Here is a 13,508-nt window from a genome sequence, read left to right as displayed (position 1 = left end):
AATCTTTGATGGCTTTAATTTTGGTTGTTTTTATAGTTACTCGAAAAATCATTTTTCTCGGCTGTTTGTCACATGAATGACTTTTTAATAAAGCTTTTTATGAGATATTACATGAATCAGTTGTCATTTAAAAAAATCATCGATATACTCTATTCATACAAATATTTCAATTCATTATTTGTTATCACAAGTTATATTTCCGGATTTTTGTCCCTTCGACGTTATATCTTTACACCACCCGCGAGTTATAAAAGGTTTCTCGAAAGAGTAATTTAAATCTTGAAGAAAATATTGAACATTCCTAGTGCAGGCTGTACAATGATTTCCTTTCATTTCTGTTCAGATGTACACATTGGGATATTCTAAACCTCACGCATTCTTCTTGCAATGTTTGGTATTTGAATGAATAATTCGAGGAAGTTTAATTGACAACATTTTTTTTTTTTTTTTTTAATTAATTTAATTTTATAAAACAAAGAAAATGGCAGATTGTGTTAAAACTTTACGTCATAATAATTTTTATTAAAAAAACAATTAAGTGAGAGACTCGATTATTACATCGATAGGATACTTTTTATGGACTTAATTGTAACTACATATGTAAAATCTCACTTTATGTTAAAGGATATATCTATCTATCCAATACTGTAACCCTTGTAATATATACCATATATAACTACGATACATAGTTAGATTTTTACGAAAATAAAAAGGTTTTTTTTATATTTATATGCTTTGAAAAGAATTGCATACTCCGTTTTTATTTTTTAATACATGCACACATACAATATAGCCAGGTGTTTGTCTTTAAATGCTCACCTTAGACATTTCTCCAACGAAGCGTTTTTTCGAAAGCTTAGCCCCAGTAACAGTTAAGCTTAGTCCGAATAACGCAGACCTTTAATTTGTCCTTGGCTTTAAAATTCGATAACAAATCTACTCATGTTCATGATAGATAATAATCTAGAAAAATATTTCATACTGGAATGTTAAAGAAAAATAGAAAATAAGTTTGTTATATTCTTAACATTTTTCCGCAAATCACAAACAAACGGCGGAAATCGTTTGCTAAAATAAAATAAAAAACCAAAAAATAATGGAAATAAAAAGGAGATAAACTGTTGTTTGTTATTTTACAAAAAGTTACTTTCTAATTTTATGAGTCATAAATTAATTTTTGTTGCATTTCCCGCATGAAAAATGCTGACCAGCTGCAAATCATGCTCAGTGAGTTAAGCACAACTTCTAAAGAAGCGGAGCTGATCATAAATAGAACGTAAAACAAAGGTTATGTGGAATACCCAACAGATACCAATTCTCTGGAATGAAGTCGTTCTTGAGAATGTCGATCAATATAAATATTTACGAAAAATCGTTTCAATGCGTAATAGTCTTAATGAAATTAACGCAAGGATGGATAACTCGTAAAATGAATGATACTTAAAACATAATATACTCTAGGACGGCATTCCAATAACTCTAAGAAGGAACGTGGTGGATACGTTTGTACTACCGGGGCTGGGCTATGATTCTCAAATTTGAACTCTTCAAAGATTATACAAATCTCGCTCATGACAGCCTGTGCAAGATCGAGCCGTATTTAGTATAAAAGGTCGTAAAAAATCCCTTCTGTTTATAAATGTTAAGAAATACATGGCGTTTAGTACGATGATGGTATAGTACAGAGACAGTAGTTAGTAGTTAGTATAAAAGGTCGTAAAAAATCCCTTCTGTAAATAAATGGTTAGAAATGCATGTCCGCGCCTATACTGCATTGACTCGTTCTCCATAATTATTGCTAATGCTACTATTCCCTCAATACAGTATGATGTTCACACCGATGCAGCATGTCCTTCACACCGATACTGACATAGTGATATCGACAAAAGAATTCTTACCGTTTATAGGAACCAAGAGCAAAATAAAAGATGTAGTCGTACACATTAAAAGGACCAAAGTAGCAGTGGGTGGGACATGGGTCGAGGCTTTGGAATACACGCTGAACTAATAAAACAATTACACCCTATAATTGCTAAAGAAAAAAGGATCGTCAGATAATAACGTTGGAGAGGTGAAGTTGTTAAATGTACAGAAGTTCTGTAGATGCGCAAGGCAAGGAATAGAGAAAATTGGAAGCTGTTAAGAGAGGCCATTGCCCAACCGATGAGCTGAATAAGGCTTATTATTATATTATTTTTTTATTATAAATTAAATTTTTTAACGATCTGAAAATTCAATATAAAATTCAAAGTCTCCGTAAGAAGTCACACTAAAAGTACAGCAACTCTTACTTTAGATGGCAGTTATTTTAAATGAGAGGGTTTATTCGGCAGTACACTCACTCGAGGTGTGTGGCATATTGTGTTCCTTTACTTAGAATAAAACTTATTAATCTTATTATTTTATCGATGTTCATTTCCCCCGTTTCTTCTAGGCAATTTAGAAAACTTTTCCCAAGATTTTGATACGTTTAGATCTTTCTAGGCGTATTCCCCACAGAAATCATTAGTGATCACTTCATAATCTGATTGATCTCGATAATACAGTTCTTCGATATATCTCCAGTATAACATCTTTTACATGAGCCACTTTTTCTAGAAACGGTATAATTTAAAAAATTTAGAGTGAGCTATTAAAATAGAACACCTTGTATACGTATACGATATATAAAAGCTATTAAAGTAACAACTTTAAAAAGGTAACAAACATGAAACATACAACATAATAATGTTCTTATTTATAACCTTTCACAAAAAAAAAGTAAACTAGTACCAAGCTTTTACACCTTTATCAACTTTGAATACTGAACAACGGATATTTTTTTTCTTAATATATGTATAACAAATTATAGGGAAGTAACACATTACAATTGTATTTTGAACAAGTTTCAATAAAAATAAATATTTATAACAATTTGACAATATTTTCTGGTTACTTATTTATTATACCGCGAATATAATATATTAAACTTAATAGGGAATATTCATAAAATTTAAAGGTTTAAATATTTTATTTTCCGTAGCTTTATTGGCTGGACATTTCAACTAAACCTTTATTTTAGTAATTAATATCTTTTTAATTACTAAAATTTAATGAATAAAAGTACAAATTCAGTGAGAGAAATTCAAATTTCTAAAACGGAAATTCAAATTTTAAAACGAACGTGAAGTCATAGTATGTGGCTTGACCAAAGAGGTTATATATAGGGTATTTTCCGTAATATTTCGTAATATTATAGGTTATATATAGTATAGGTACTAGCCAGTGCCAATACCTTCTGTAAATGAGATTTCATCAAAATCGTTTGAGTCCCCAAATCTTTATTTATATATACCTATATATACAAGAATTGCTCGTTTAAATTTATAAGATATAAAAAGTGTAAAAGAACCTAAACTGACAAATCAACTTAGTTTTTGTTCATTTTTCAATGAAATGTTGCTCATGGGAGTCAAAATGTAAATTATATAAATTAATATTGATACTGGTTCAGGCAACAAACATAACATCAATATTATTTCTTACATGTTATGTCAAAAATTAAGAAATACTTAATCAAAGAAAATACAACTGGTCAGAATCGGACATGACAGGATTTGCCAAAATGTCAAAATTTATCAATGAAATTGTTAAAATTGCGAATAAAATGTTGAACCTTCCCTCTGCCATACTTCTTTTGCGGAGATATCCACAGCGCTCAGTTACCATAAATGGCATCTATATTAGATTAAATTTGAAGCGTCTAGAAATATGCATCCCAGAGACAAATTTTGTATGAGTTGGTCATAAAATCACGTATGTTTGAAAACACTGAGACTGGCAGTTGGATTCTGATTTCACTCGAAGATTATCACGCTTTTGCCATTTTTTTTCTATTTTGTTATATTAATATATTAAAATAATAAGGCAAATGAAATTTATACAATTAAAACGTATAATTTTTAAGCTTTTTTCAACCATCTTCTTCTCTCTAAAAGTCAATTAATACAGGTATTGATAACTACTCAATTTTTTTGCCAATAATACTAATTTTCTAAGAGGATTAACCACTAATTTAAATTTAACCAATTAATGCTCAAATTGAAGAAAAAAAAAACGAAACAAAATTGTTATTTCCTTCCATTGTTTTCTTGTCCACTATATTTTTAATATTTTAATACTGAGTAAATTAAATTTTCATATAATTTAAAAGAATAACCACAAAAAGTGTCGAGTAAAATTTCCTAATTTGAGATAACGAGCTAAAATTTTAAACACCTGTTCAATGCCAAAAGAAAAACTAGTTCTTGGATGAACAAAATCACACCTTAGGCTTCGATAGATCCACGGTAACCACAAAACCATCTTCTTTCGACCGTAAGCGACATTCAAAAAAATTTTAAGTATGCATAATAAACAAAAGCCGGCATATATTTTTGGATTCTTAAATTTTTTGTGAGCAATAACGTTGCCTAGAGAACTGATCTTTTATTTGTGTGGCCAGCTTAAAACTATATCGTGATGTAAAAATATTAATAACAGTATCTGAATATTTATACTAAAAATATTTTTTAAAGCTGCTTTAAAGTTATCTTGACATAAAATTGACCTACAAATAAAATAACAATAAAAACGTTTTTCATTTGAGTCATAGTTTAAGAGAAAAATGTCAGTTATAAATAATATTAAAAATTGTCATTTTTCTTTGGTTCAATAAAAGATGGTAAATAGTAAAATCTAGATAAATGTTGCATGAACTATAAAAGTGGACGAAGACACATCGCATCGAGTCTAAAACTGTAAGATAAAATACTGAGAATATATGTATAGAACAGTATTTAGCATTTAAATAGAAATTTTATTTTAACATGTATATAAATAATATTCAAGCAAACATCACCGACCGAACAAACTAAAGTTGTGGGCTTTTGTATCGCTGGCTGTATGTATTATATTCAAATATCCTTGTCTTCTAAACTTATCACATTTTTCTTAGAAGTGTTATTAAGATTGTTTTTGTGTTGTTATATTGCGTTTAAACTGTTTTAAAATACTGCTCGACGAGAAACGAATATGATAAAGTATAAGGTACACAATACCATGAGGCCCGGGCCTAGGACGGCACAATTTTAGTGGTGGCAAATTTATTGAATAATCTAATGATTGAACTTACTTTTTAATTTGCCACAATGTTGTTTTTTAATAGATCAATTGGCTTTTATCAATGTTAGTCTAGTCTTTATCGAAAAATACTATGGATTATTTAAAAAAAAAGTAAATGAATTGAAAATTTTGAGAACACATTTATGTTCCGCAATGTTTTTTAATTTTGTATATTTTTAGTGAAATTAATCTCATTACACAATGTACAGTACCCTGGAAAAATTTTTATTTGGTATAGGTGTTCTTAAATTGACCTAATTAGTTCACTTCCGGTTGTCTGTCTGTCTCTCTGTCTGTCAACAAGATAACTCAAAAACGAAAAGAGATATCAAGCTGAAATTTTTATAGCGTTGTCATGTCGTAAAAAGTGAGTTTGAGTTCGTAAATGAGCAACATGGATCAATTGGGGCTTTGTAAACCGTTAGAGATGGGACAAAAGTTTAAATATAAAAAATTTTCTTTATAAAAAATAAACCAATTTTGTGTAATTAACATTTTTATGTAAACATCATTGTTTACCCGTGAGGACGCAAATTAGGACAAAACTTTGGTGTTCATTTTCTCCAAAACTATATAAGATAGGCAGACCTAGGGCGGCATCAAGCCTAAATCCACCTCTGCCTGCAGGAAGTTAATTTCAAATTTCAAAAGGAAGAAGCCATGAGAAATCAATTAGCCACCCTTTATTGAAGTCTTTCTTTTAATATCAGTGAGATAAAGAAAAAAATTTTTAACCAGAATTTGATCCTATTAAATAGCATCACTCACATAAATACCCTGGATTGGACCATGGTCTTCAAGGTCATCAGCTAAAGGTCAACTTGTTAATGGTCGCTACAAGTAACAGTTCTACGTAAACTAACTTTATAACAATAACTTTTCTAAAATATGCATATATTCAGCAGAAATTGCTGGTTACCACATAAAAAATACATGAGCAATTATAGGGATCTTTTGAATGTCACGATGCGTTTTTTCTAAAATTTCTCGAAGATCCAAAATTTAATAGATTTAGTAGATTTTTATATTCAATTTCTGTCGAATCTTTTCATATTTCGAATAACAAATGTTCGTATTTTCAAAAGGAACAACTTTCTAATTTAAAGTAGACTTCTGACTCTTATATGTAATAAACGCGAGTTGACGTTTATCTAACATTAAAGGTGAAAGTCCAATCCTAGAAGTCTATGAGATGCTCGGTTTGATACGAAAAACGTTTACTTGAATATTTTCTGTATCTGAATTACCTTAGTTCAAACATCTTTTTAAAGGGTGGCTAAGGATTTCTGATGCATATTGTATTTCAGTAATAGTTCATGGAAAACTTTTTCTTATTAAAGTTATCAATTGTTTTTTTATTATTCGTTTTATTACATTCAGTCTCCTATGTATGTATATACTTATTTTCAGAACACTCGCCTGGTATACTTGGTTATTCATTTTTTCGAAATACACTGGCAATCAAAACAATCGAGTTGGTATAAGCCAGAGCTCGATTCCAAGGTTTTACTTTCTAGTATTCAAATTCGAACCCCAGAAAATTATATAAAATCAGTCCTCTCTTAAAAATGAGTAAAATAAATAGCTTGTATTGATAGATATAATTAAAGTAATTAACTCCTGGATAAAAATTTCAAAAAAATTGTGACTAAACTTAGTATACCAAGGACATATTTCATATATACAGGGTATAAAAATGCTTCAAATAAACTCTAAGTAAATAAAGTGTAAAATATATATCCTAGTTAATATATTCCACATTATAAAAACTAAACAAAAATAATGGAGATCGTAAATTCTTTAAAGAACACGAACAACATATTTTTATGAATGTCGAGTAATCAAAATTATTTGGGTATGTACATAAATTCAATTTAGGTAATAAAAATATTTAGTTAAACAAAACAAAAAAATAAATAAATAAATTTTTTTCACATTTCAGTTTTCACATACCAACCACACACACTGACATTATAATAGAATCGGTGAAGCAAGTCGAATATTATGATCTTCGTATTCGGAAGTGAACTGAAGAAGAACAATTTTATAATCTAAAATTTATTATTTTTATGGGCAATTTGTACGACATTATATTACATTGCCTTGGTATTAAAAGTGTAATTAATCATTTTCTTTTCAAGAATACGAGTTTAATATTATGTAGCATCATAAAAAGTTTTCAAATAATTTTTAATAAATTATTCGCTTTTGAAATATTGTAGATAATATTATTGATCGTGTTATTTTACTTTTTTACTCCAATAGAAGGTTTTCCTTTAAAAAATGCCGATGCAAGATTGGATTAGTAAATACAGAACTACGTCACTAAATTACGATCACCCACCTACAACCTCCCACCTGAAATGTGGACAATTTCGTTGAAATTGAAACTCTTATTAGTGTCTCGACCATACCGATTCTAGTACAAGGATGTTTTTAACTTCCGATTCCAACATAAAAGGTTTATTCTCGTTCTTGTTAATAGTAAAAGAAGAATATTTTAAATTAAAAAAATTGTTCCTTCTTAAATAGTTTTTAGAGTTTCTTGTTGGCAACCGAAAAACGACAAAAATTCCACAAATATGGAATGTAAAAAGAAATTGTCTTAGAATTTTTTCGGTCGATTTCTACCAAACTTCTTAACTATGATTTAATACTAACGCAAATGCTCAAATATAGCAAGCCATTATTATTATATTCTGTATAGATGATTTGTATATCCAGGTATATTAAATTTAGGCCCAAGTTAATTAGTCCATTTCCGTTTGTCCGTCCGTCCGTCTGTCTGCACATCTACATGATAACTCAAAATGAAAAGATATATCAAATTGAAATTTTTACAGCGTACTCAGGGCATATAAAATGAATTTGAGTTCGTAAATAAGCAACATAGGTCAATTGGATCATGAGTCCGTAGGACTCATCTTGTAAAACGGTAGGGATAGAACAAAAGTGTAAATATAAAAAATGTTCCTTATAAAAAACTAAACAATTTTTTGAAATATTTTTTCGTAAATTGCATTGTTTTCCCGTGAAGGTGCAATTTAGGAAAAAATTTTAGTGTAAATTTTCTCCAAAACTATCAAAGATAGAAAATTAAAAATTTGTTGATGGCTTCAACTATTGAGTATTGACTGGTAACTTATATAAATGGTTGTCGAAAAGCCGCAATAGATGGTTTGGTTTCTTAAAATTTTCGAATTAATTAAGAATAATGCAAACCTTCAAATTCAACATTGTCTATACCGAGTATTTCAACAAATAATTCAGTCAATTGTTTATTTTCACTTGTTTTAATTAATATTTGAATACCCATCGTTTAATCAGAAATATCTTTTAGATGAAAAGTGAAAGGTATTTAGTGCAGAACAATCCTAATTAAAATTTAATCAAAGGCAACACAAAAGCTTGTGGGAAATCAAAACTATACTTTTCTCCATTGCTTCCACCATATTTCAGTATATTTTAACAAAGTAATTGATAAAAAAATAAGCTCATTATTTTCCGAAGGGGCTCAAACCAAAAAAAATTCATAATATATAATTTAATATTATGTTTAAGATGAAAATGTTACAAAAGTTGCATTTTGTTTTTTCTTTAAATATATATTGTAATTATATTATTGAAATTGTTTGCTCAAAACATCTAAGTTCCGTTACCATAAAGAAAAATAATCTGTTTTTAATCTATAAACAATAAAATAATGATATTCAAGTTCGATATCCACGAGCAAATGTGTACTAAAGAAAGCAGCCACGGAATCTTGGCTTTAACTGCACCAAGTCCGTGTCGGACTGATATCTTAAATAAGGCAAGGATCAAATCAAATTCTGATCAATTACATTATTAAATGGGACACCACGTTTTTTTTTTTTATGATAACTACATACTAGAAACTTTGTGAGTGGCTTCCTTTTTTACGAGCCTATCAAACTTCCTCTTTATGACATTTTTTCAAAAGTGCAGTGTTTTCAAATAAACACGATGTAGACAAGCTCATCGATGCTGTATTTTTGTCGGAAAAAATATTTTTTTGTTTTATAATTATTAGTGTTATCAATTTGTTTTATAATTATTCGATTTAGCCCCTAACTAACTCTAGTTTTCTAATTTTGGATAAAAGTCTTGGTATTTTTTAACAAGAAGTTGGAGTAAGTCTAAAACAATTCTGAAAATTTGAGAGGAGGTTGCCCGATTATTTAAATAAATAAATGACTTCAAATGTAAGCATATTTAACATTGGTCTTATGGGAAAACGGTAGATGCATGATATTTTTTCACAGATTTTTCCAAAACTATTCGGTAGAAATTGAAAAAAACTATTTAAATTATAGTTAAAACCTTAATAAATTATTGAAAACAAAAAAAGTCCATGGTGCTTGACTAATTAAGGATGTATGAGCACGGTAGTGGGGACGCAAATTTAAAAAATATATTTTTTCAATTTTGATGGTGAATTATGTTATAACTTGACATATATATGACGAAAAATAAGAATAAAAATTTTCAATATCTGGAGTAATTTTCAAAATATTGGAAATTGAAAATTTTGTATTCAATACTTCAAAAACCAAGGCAGATATCGAAAAATGTTATTCTATGTTATTTATTTTTCGTCTACATTCATGAATTTATAACAAAATTCATCATCAAAGTTGAAGATAAGGTACAAATAATTTCAACCACAAGTTTAAATTTGTCTTGGCGTTCGTACTACCTTAAAAGAACAATAAAGCATAATAAATAGATAAAGTTATGTACGTTGGAAGTTAACCGAAATTATTCAAATTTGTTATTTAAATAACTGAATGATCCAAGTATATATATACCTACTTACCTAAAAAATTTATACAAATTTAGTAGTTTGCATTTTTGAATGTTAAAACGGAATCCTAAACAAGTATAAAAGAAAAATTTGAGTGATGATATATACAAATAAAGAGAACATTTCAATTTTAAATGAGACTCACATGTATATAGGTATGTACGTACGTAATACGTAGGTATATACAAATTAAACTTAAATAAGCTTATTCAACCACCCTACAAAAACAACCATACACAGAAAATTAGATAATTTAATTTTTAAAGGATAAGATATATAATATTGTATAAAATGAAACACACGCTTTGTGTATTATATATATCATAGGTGGAACATTCTGTTCAAAAACAAATAATCCTATATAATTTAGTTATTTTGTAAGTCGGAAACTTGGGATTACTGGTAAAGTTTGCACCAGGACTTTATAGAATGCATCAAGGCACGTTAGGTGGTAAAGAGCAGCCAAGATAAACCGGCACATTGGCCGAGCGAGTAAAGACGCAATCGCATTTAACTGTTTGACTACTGACTATGAGAGATTGCTGGTTCGAACCCAGGTAGCGGCAGTTTGATCAATTACAATGAATAGGGCGGTAAATATAAGAACGAAGTAACCGATTCTACCCACATCATAAATCAAAGGATAAAAAATAATGATTTGGGTGGCTTCTGTTATAGATGCATGTCTGATAAACGTTAAACATTCCGTTATTATTATTATTAAGGTAGTCCGGCTGTTTGAGCAAGTATGATGAACGTTCATTTTTTTTTTGGGGTTGATGATAATTGAAAGTCCCTTGATCACAATAAAAACAGTTTGGGGCCTCTTGGAGGGCCAAATTTTGAACTATTTCGTTTGAAAAGAACTCACAAAAAGGATAATTGTACAATAATTAATCGGTGATTAAGCTTCAAAAATGTTTTCACCATGAAGAAAATTTATCACAGATTCTGTTTATGCAAAAAAACTGCCGACCAAGCGCATCAACATAATCTAACACAAACTGATATCCATCCGTTATTAATAAGTAAACGATGACTCTTATAGATCCGTTTCATACAAAACATTAAAATAGCACAAAGTCAACAAAATTTTCAAATTCGTTAAAATTTTTTGAATTAACGTATACATACATCACATAAACAAAATGCAGTACATTACAGTAACTCATATCTCCCTGAAATGAACAAAACACAATTCACAAAAAATTACAAACCCAAAACACCGCAAATATTTTCTTCCTAATATACGTAGTTAGAAAAATAGTATACTTTTCAGTCTGTCCGGCATATTTATACGTTACAGTGTATTCTAAAACTGGTTGCTCGAAAAAAGTTTCAAAGACTACAAACTGTTAAATTAAAAAATTGATTATTTTTTCTAAAACAAATTATTTCCTGGATGCGAGTTTGATGCTGAGGTGAAATTAACACACATAGGTACTTTAATACCAATTTGCTCAGTATTACTACATACTTTAAGAGCTCATATAAATCTTCCACCCGGAAGGGGTTTAATAAAAGATTTTGAAATTTTAACGAGCCTGTTACTCAAAAAACAAGCCATGGAAAGGAGAGGGGTATGCTGCGATCCTATAGGTCCACACCAATAACTTTCCAGTATTATAAAGAGTTATAAAAAAATAAATAAAAAAAGCAAACCGACTAGACCGATGAAATTCTTTTCGATTTTATGAAATTCTTTTCGATCATATTGCCATTAATACGCATCGATCAACTCTTCAACGAAGTCGATATCGTTTTTTGGTCAAAATTGGCACACACACACGCACATACTTCTTCTCCAAAATGGTCTAAATACCTTGTCCCGGTCATGCAACGTAAAGATATGTTGAAAAATTCGATTTAGAAAATCAAATCTATTACAATTACTTCTGGGAAGTTAATAATTATGTAGATATGTAGAATATTTATAATTATAAACCTACTATTGTTTATAGCACGATTCTTTTCCTGGAGAATGGTCTATCAGGAAGAAACCTGTTGAGAATATAATGATGACAAAAAACATTGAAATAATTTTTTGTGTTCATCAGTTTTTCTTCAATAGTTTTTGTACGCTAGTGGTGAATGAGAAAATGAATCATTATTGAGTTACAAATTTGTAATCGATATCGTGCTACAGAAAAATATTTTCATTTACTGAATTTTAAAAGTCTGAAAAATAAAATTTGGTAATGGATAAAATCAATTTTTCTTCAAGACAGAAAAAGAGAGGTGACTCATTTGGTTATTCCACTTATTATGAAAAATTTAAGTGATCGAAGCATCTTTTTGTGAGTTTCTGTATTCGTTAAATAAACATTAGCTCACAAAAAATTTTTCTAACTATACTAAATTAATTCTTTTACTACTTAGAGTCCTGAAAATGAAAAATATGATGCTATATGTGACACCAAATTTCTATAATTTTGTTTATTCCTTTTTCCTTATCAGGCTTTTTTGTCACAAGTGAAATTTGTATTCGTGCATTTCGGTCTCTACCCAGATTACCCAGAATAATTAATAAATATACCATAGAATTTTAAAAAGCTTGAAAAAGTAGGTTTTTGCGAATACTCGTAGTAACAACTAAGATTTTAAAGAGATATTCGAAAACGTATAGATGATTTCGACACTAACGAGAATTTTCTAAGATATCCAAAAAATTTCTTTAGGAGGTACTACCCCTTCCATACGATTTTAGTCAACATTTCATAAACTACTCGTCTAATTGTTAAAAGGACCCGATTTTTTTTTATTTTTTGGGTTAAAATTCCTCCAAAAATTATTCTGTTGAAAATATCTATTCTATTCAATTTTAACTACAATTTATTTGCTAAGTTATTACTTAAAATAGTTGACTTTAACTTTCTGAAGAGAGCAATTGCCCTGATTGCCCTATATGAATTTTTTGAAAACCTTGCACATTGCCACCATGGGTATTCGTATATCATGAAAGAAATTCTTTGGCCGCTAATGAATACAAATATTTTTACAAGTATTATTCTTTATTTTTATGAATAACAAAAAATATGATACCAAAGTTACCACACAAAACATAAACACATTCCATTTTCCGCGTATTCTCTTTCGTTAGCGCTATAATTTGTTTTCATTTTGTTAAATATACGTTTTTTTTATTTTATTTTCATATTTAACGCATCATTAAAAATATTTGTTGAAGAAATATTATTAAATGTAATTTATTATTATTTAAGTCCATTTTTATGGCTTATAGCAATAAGGCTTTTGTAATAAAGGCAGGAGGAGGGCTAGGCGTGATAATTTCCAAAAATAGAATAATCATTGCACTTACATCACGGTTGGGCGGTTGGGCGAGTAGCTTCTGAGAAATTGACTAAAATCCCACAACAATTTCTTCAGCCCATTCCTCAGAAACTTTATTTTGCCTAATACCAAAATAAAACTAATTTTCGTATCTGTGGATTTTTAAGAAAATTAGGAAGCAATAATGATTAAAATTTAGCACATATGACGAATTAGAAGATTTTTTCGAGATATCTTTAGAATCGGTGAA

This window comes from Chrysoperla carnea, chromosome 1 (genome assembly GCF_905475395.1).
Source record: "Chrysoperla carnea chromosome 1, inChrCarn1.1, whole genome shotgun sequence".
Lineage (NCBI taxonomy): Eukaryota > Metazoa > Arthropoda > Insecta > Neuroptera > Chrysopidae > Chrysoperla > Chrysoperla carnea.
This window is presented reverse-complemented; position numbering follows the sequence as displayed.